This window comes from Centroberyx affinis, unplaced genomic scaffold (assembly GCF_046629955.1).
Source record: "Centroberyx affinis isolate AG114_WGS23_722 - 3 ecotype Tasmania unplaced genomic scaffold, CSIRO-AGI_Caff_v1 ptg006544l_1, whole genome shotgun sequence".
Classification (NCBI taxonomy): domain Eukaryota; kingdom Metazoa; phylum Chordata; class Actinopteri; order Beryciformes; family Berycidae; genus Centroberyx; species Centroberyx affinis.
In genome coordinates, this window is record NW_027283313.1 from 21,142 (window position 1) to 28,497 (window position 7,356).

Sequence of the window (7,356 nt, forward strand, 5' to 3'; positions counted from 1 at the left end):
CACAAGTATGGGCAACGTCAGCCTGTCCCATGGACTACACAGCGGTCACATGACAGAGCAGTCCAGCATGGCTGACATGTAAACACAGAACGCTTCGTTCTCTGCGCACAGCTACAAATATCTGGGTTCTCTAGACACTTCTCTGTACGTATGATACTCATGGGCGCCGGGGACGGGGGGAGGGCATGTCCTCTCCAATATAGGTTCTTAAAATGTCCCCCTCCAAAACTAAACCACCAAATTGTGTTATTCTGCCTCGATCCGCATTTAAAAATTCACCGCGCGACTTTTATTTTGAAAAGCCGTTGGCTTCGTGGCAGAGCATTGTGGAATGAAGTTGAATGAGGAGTATTTCCATATGATAAAAGTGCGCCCATTAGAAATAGACTTGACAGGGCTTCATTTAATCGGTGACAGTACAGACCATCCATGTTACAGACTAAAGGCATTGCTCCGCTCACATACTGGTACTGCAGCCGAAAACAAAGCTGCATAAATCAAGTGAAGAGGTGTCACTCTTGCTCTAAATTTAAATATATTTACTTGTTCTGCAATATTAAAATCATTCCACAATCCACTGACGTTTCGGCCCGCAAAGGCCTTCATCAGATTGTAAAGAATGTAATGGCCTTTGTGGCCAAAACGACAATGGAATGATTTTAATAGTGTAAGTAAATACATATAGATCAGCAAGCGTTATGCATCTCATACATCTCATACCTACTCTGACACTCTTTTTTTTATCAATCTGATTTATTGATTTAAAAAATAGCAAAATAGCTGAGCCCACAATTACGACTATCAAACTTTGCATTAAGAGTTTTGCACTTTGAACCTCTGTTGTGAAAACAAAGTCAAAGCAATTGGACAACACGAAACACCCTTAGTGCAATGTTCCTTTCTGCCAAAATCTCCACTGAGACAATTATCTTAGTCTAGGACTTTGCTTAATCCAGGTCCACGAAACCAGCCCCTGGTCTAAGCTACTAATAGCAATATCAGCAAGTTCACAGGTGTCTGTATCTGTGCTTTGTGTGTGTGTCCAGCTAAATACACTGTTGTGAATGACTGTATTTATAGGTTACAAAGGAATGCCCAAGAGTTTGCAAAAACAGTGATGGTGATTTGTTGCCACCTAGTGGTTGAATCAGACTCAGTGGCGACAGACTGGTGACAGACTCCTTTACCTTACTTGACTTACACAAATATTACTCTGCAAATGATAATGAAAGACACAGGAAAAAGTTAGCGCAAACAATTTGATTGAAGCACAGATAAACACTCACATTCAGATCTATGGGCAATTTAGAGTCTCCAATCTACCTGCACGTTTTTGGAATGTGGGAGGAAACCCACGCAAACATGGGGAGAACATGCAAAACTCCAGGTGACAGCGCTAACCACTGAGCCACCGTGCTGCCCCTATTGCATTCATCTTGAAAATGAAAATTATGATGAGATCTTTTGATCTTATTTGAAAGTAAAAATAAATACATGCACATTTTGCTCCAGATGAAGCCCAGCACATACATTTAAATAACAATTGAGGATAAAAACACAGTAAAGTCAACGACTTAATTCCACTGTGGTCCTCTTACGAACAATACATAAACAATGCATACATTACATAACAATGCATATATTAGAGAAAAAAAAACACCTGTGTACAAATGCAGATTATCGCACCAGTTTTTCCAAAAAATATTTTTTTTACTGACGATTTGAACTGTTTTGATTCTGTGGTTTTTATTGACACTGGTAGACCATTCCAAGTAACAGCTCCAGAGTAAGCAAACATGCTTTTTCCTATCAATGTCCTAAAACTGTGGGTTATCACATCAGTGTCATTGGCTCTGGTCCTATAATTATGGGACTCACTGACTCGTGTGAAGTAGCCTCTAAAATAATTGGACGCAGTGTCAAAAATGACACTGTGAACCAGACTCAACTTCAACATGGCCACTCTATCCTCTACAGTGAGCCATCCAAGCTCTTTAAAATGTTGGGCCATCAGGTGGGTGCGTAAGGAGAGTTTCAGCACCACTCTGATAAGCTTGTTCTGGGCTGTTTGTAATCTATTGCATAGATTTTTAGAGATGCTATGGCTTGTGCATGCATAATCAAAGTTGCATTGGACCAGAGCATTTGCCAATATCTTCATGGTTGATACATCTAAAAACCTGGATTTCCAGGATAAAAACTTTATTTTATTATGGACTCTTTCTAAAACGTGTAGTGTCATATTCTCACCAGACATTACATTGTCCAGTTATTGTTGTTATAACAATAACTTTTCACTGTGTTGAGGAAAGGATCACGATCACAAGGTTGAAGTTGGTTTCTAATTAGTAGCTTCTCATCCAGAAGTGAAGGGGAAAAATTAAAGGGCAATAGGGTATTGGTTCCAGCCTGGCCTGATAAAGTTTTCTATCTCAAATCAGGGGCATATAATGGTGCTGTGAACAATCTGACAGAGGCTTTTTAAGAGTTAAATGTTTTGGGGTATGGCAAACTGCAATTCTTTGGTGTCAAAAGGGATGTCTGCTTTCCTAGGAGATAGACTTGGGCATAATGCAGATTTCGTGCTATACTGGAAAATGAATTGGAATGAAAATTCCAATTATTTTTTTACACCGTCAACGTTATGTCATATTGTGCTCACAATTGCACCACCAATATGTCAGATGTTCTGTGTTATAAACAGACTGGCCACTTTCTGATGGATCAAGGTATGTCACTGTCCGATCTGTCCAATCTGCACCACACGTCTGCCTGTGCATGGTGCAGATTGAGCAGCCGGACGGATCGCCCTGCTATAGAATTTTTGTGTTGTAGTCATGGAAATGCATGTGCCATGGAGTGCCAAGTCTGCAGGTTTGCAGTGGGTAATTTAATAAGTGAAATCACCCACTCTTGTCTTTGGTTGGAATGAAAACCTGTAGACTCTTTGCTCTCTGTGGCACATGCTTGGCTATCCTTGAGCAAAAACGAGGCCATGGCCATTGATACATGATGTAGCCTGGGTCTCATGCACCAAACCAATGCAAGAGTGCTGATTTGATTAAATATGGCTATTCTAATCATTGCAGTCCTGTGGTTGTATCTGTGGCTCAAATAATGACAAAATCCTGGACTAATAATACTGATAAGATTATAGTGACTGAACAGTGTGAAAGAAAATGTGTCCTTGCATGTTTTACAAAGGTAAAAACACATTTAGGCTTTCACTTCAATTTCCTTGACTTGCAAATAAGAGGCTAAGAATCAGAAACCTGCTTCAACCTTGCAAGCCTTTTCCAAGGGCTTGGTGAAAGCTTTGGCCACAGACGTGAAGAACCTAATGACAGGCTGTTTAGGCTTCTTTGGAGGCAGGGGAGGTGAGCCACTCTCTGTGACTGACCGCTTCATTATCAAAGACCAATTTCTCATGGCCGCAGGTTGGAGCATCACTGCTGCTTTTTCTGGCCTTCTTTGATTTGCAGCAGAGCTCAGTCCAGTCAGGAAAGTGAAGGTTGTTCCATCAGTCTTAGCAATAAGCAATAAGCCGTGGGAGAAGTATCCATCTGCAGCTTAGTTGTCAAGGCCTTGACAACAGCATTATCGAAAGCCAGATCCTGAGATGCCATGGAGATGTGTAAAACTGCCTAACACTCGGAGAGTTAGCATGAGTGCACTGCAAAGACTGGCATGTTTCCCCTGTTTACCATTGGATTCTACTGGATACTGCTGTCACTGTAGATAAGAACAATTAACCCCCACCAACAATCACCATCATATTAATGATTAGTATGTTGTTCATCATTTACAAGCCTAACTTGAACATGGAAGCTCTGACTATGTGCTTTTATTTTATTAATTACAAAATAACGTATGCCACCGGGAACACCGCCCACCGCAACACCCCTAGTGTCACCCAGCGTTTTTGATACATTATTAGTTGGCTTAACAACAGCAGACCACAGGTTCACCACCAAGAGAAAAAAAAAAAACTTCAAATAGTGAAGTCGAATTGGCAGCAGACTCTACAAGACTAGGCTGAGAAACTGGGACCCCTGAACTTCCAGATCCACAGCTATCAGTTGCAGAAAACTGGGAATAATTCCTCAATGAGTGTCAAACTCTCAAAGTCCTCAGAACTGTCTTGCTGACAAGTTATTATTTACTTAATTGATCAGCATCTTTGAGGACAACTCCTCGATGTCAGTTAAGGCAACAGACATCAAGGAGATCAGTGTCCACGAATCTGATAGGTCCATCCACTCATCAAGAGATAGTAGATGTTATCGGTGAGCTCCTGTGAACATTGCTGAGCTCACCATTGGAGATGACGTTCTCCAGCCTTTTGCAGAAAGATGATGCACAGCTGTATGTTTGTGCTCCCAGCTTTCCATCCTCTGGCTGGAATATATCTCTTCCAAAAGACTGCCAGCATGTGTCAGTGATAGCCTGCATGTTGTCATAACTTCAATGACAAGAATGAACAATGACTGTAGTTCTGCTGACAGGAGTCTTGCACATGGGAGTCTCAGGTATAGCCTCTCCAATGAATTCCATGAACATTCAGAGCTTTGATGGGTTGATACCATGGACTGAGAAGACATGGCAGACAATGGTCTGTGTGACTCACTAGTGGGGGGCGATACAATAGTTGGAGCCTAATTGTATTGGCCACCCTGGGTGCCACCCAAAACTTTCGTGTTCATTGGGAATTTCTCTCTCCTCGCCTCAACACAATCTCGGAACCCAGCGTCTATCGGTCTGACGACGATTAGACACTGGGGGCGACGGCCAATATTTCGGGGTTTCCGGTGTAGCCAGCGGACATCCGGGCCAAGACAACGTCTCATATGCAGATATCTGTCTATTCGTCATCAGACCGATAGGCGATAAAAGATCATTTTGGTTATTTGCAACCTGGGCCGTATTTTCCTAGTTTTTTGCCATCATGACTGCTGATTGTGTTCAAAATGACATCACCTCACTGTAGAGCTTTACATACTTTGAGGTCGCCAGGAGCGCTGCTGTCCAATACACACACACACACACAGGGCCAACTGGTCATCTCCAACAGTTGAATCAAAAAGCGATTAAAGCACAATAACGCTGTCCAGACAGAGCCAGCTGGTTTGATCTGGCTGAGCTGCTATTGCCACTGCTTCATCCATCTGTCCGAGTTCCTTGTCTGTGTATTCTGGTTCAAATAAATAAGGCTAGGCAAAGAACCGTTGTTTCTCTTCTCGAAGTCACTGGACATTTTGTTCTTTGTTTGAAAGTCTGATAAGTAAGCCACTCTCAGCAGAGCTACTTCAGTTTGTGTGACGTGGACCTGTATGCATTAGCTGTGTAAACACACGTGTGGAAGATTCACATGAATGCGCGAGATCTGGGTGCGCATGAACATTTTTGAAAACAGCAGTTGTGAGGATTTGCACTAAATAATGGTGTAAATATCAGTCTTTCCCACTCACCGTGCGGTCGTTTGCCTTCAGAAAACTTAGATTATGTTGCACGAGCAGTATAATTAGTAATTTTATGGTAATTTTTGTCCTTTTTAGAACTTTAAAGAACCGGACCCCAATGACTTCAGTTGTTTTGGAGAAGGTTCTGGCAACCTCCCTGTGTGTTAAATGGAATAACTCAATAATAGTGAAAAATATTTTTTGCTGACATGTCTTGTTATACTTGTTATACGAGCTTTAGCTTATATTCCAACTGGCTCTTTGAATGAACACAAGATATGCTTATGTGTCCATCAGACTAGATAACAAAATATCAAGGTACATATCAAAGTCCCTGGTAGGGGCTTTGAAGAAACAGACTATGCAGACAGACAGACAGACAGACCGACAGATTTTAGGGAATAAATGTAAATAAATGTATCTTAAAATTAAGTTATATCAAAACCCATCTTGTCCTTTCTACCAAGAACAATTCAATATTACCCTGTGACCTAAGATTATCATGCATGTATGCACACAGTAAGAAGGTGCTATTCAGACTTTATTTTTATCCCAACATTTTCTAGTCACGCCCCTTTATATATCCTACACTTTTTCCAATAAGAAAACTATGAATTTGCTCAATATTTTCTTAAAAAAAATCTGTTTATTAAAATGTTCATGAGACTAGATGAAACAAAGCCATATTTCTGTCTCTCAGGGATGAATACATACATGACATCATACATACAATATATAGTCGGCAGAAACCAAGTCTACCTACAAAAATGCAAACTCATCCACTCAGCTGTGGATAGACTTTCAACCCAAGCACAGCAGAGAACAAATATATATTATTTATCTCCCTCCTTGACCTCACAAGCTTTTCCTGTCACCCCTCACCGATCCTCTCATACCTTATAGATTAACATGTTGTTGAAACAACTTTTGGAATTTCCTCATTCTTAAGAGAGTATGTGTAATCTCTCCAGGGCTGCAAAGTTAAATGAAAAGCTGTGAACATCCCCTCAGATCATGTTTGTTACTTCTAGTGGCATAACAGAATTGATTTTATCCATTGTGCAATAGAACTTATGCAGACATGGGAAGATTTTAGTTGTTTGTTTTTGTACTGAATAGTATGGAAGCCCATTTCTGCCAGTGTGATGAAAAAAACGGTCCTGTATCATTATAATGAGAAACTTTCTCAAAATAATGAGTTAGTATCTCAAAATAATGATAAGCTTTATCAAAATAATGAGTTAGTATCTCAAAATAATGAGAAACTTTCTCAAAATAATGACTTAGTATCTCAAAATAATGAGAAACGTTCTCAATATTTTGACTTATCTCAAAATAGTGAGAAACTTTCTGAAAATAATGACTTATATCTCAAAACAATGAGTTAGTATCTCCAAATAATGAGAAACCTTCTCAAAACAATGAGAAACTTTCTCAAAATAATGACTTTGTATCTCAAAACAATGAGAAACTTTCCCAAAATAATGAGTTAGTATCTTTGAGATACTAAGTCATTATTTTGAGATGCTAAGTCATTATTTTGAGATGCTAAGTCATTATTTTGAGAAAGTTTCTCATTATTTTGAGATACTAACTCATTATTTTGAGAAAGTTTCTCATAATAATGAATTACAGGATCTCTTTTTTTCATCACACTGGCGGAAATGGGCTTCCATAGGGAATTGTAACCTGGGGAGATAATAGTAATTCAAATAGTATTTCTTAGACATTCTCTAATTGGGATAATTTCCATTGAATTATACGGAGATCAAACTATTCCTCACGTGAGGATCCCGGATCACACTTTGAGTACTACTGTAGAGGAAGTGATTTTTTTTTCTTGTTTCTTGTATGTCGGTTAGATGTTTTCTTCTGCACTTCCTTTACAGTAGGCTAT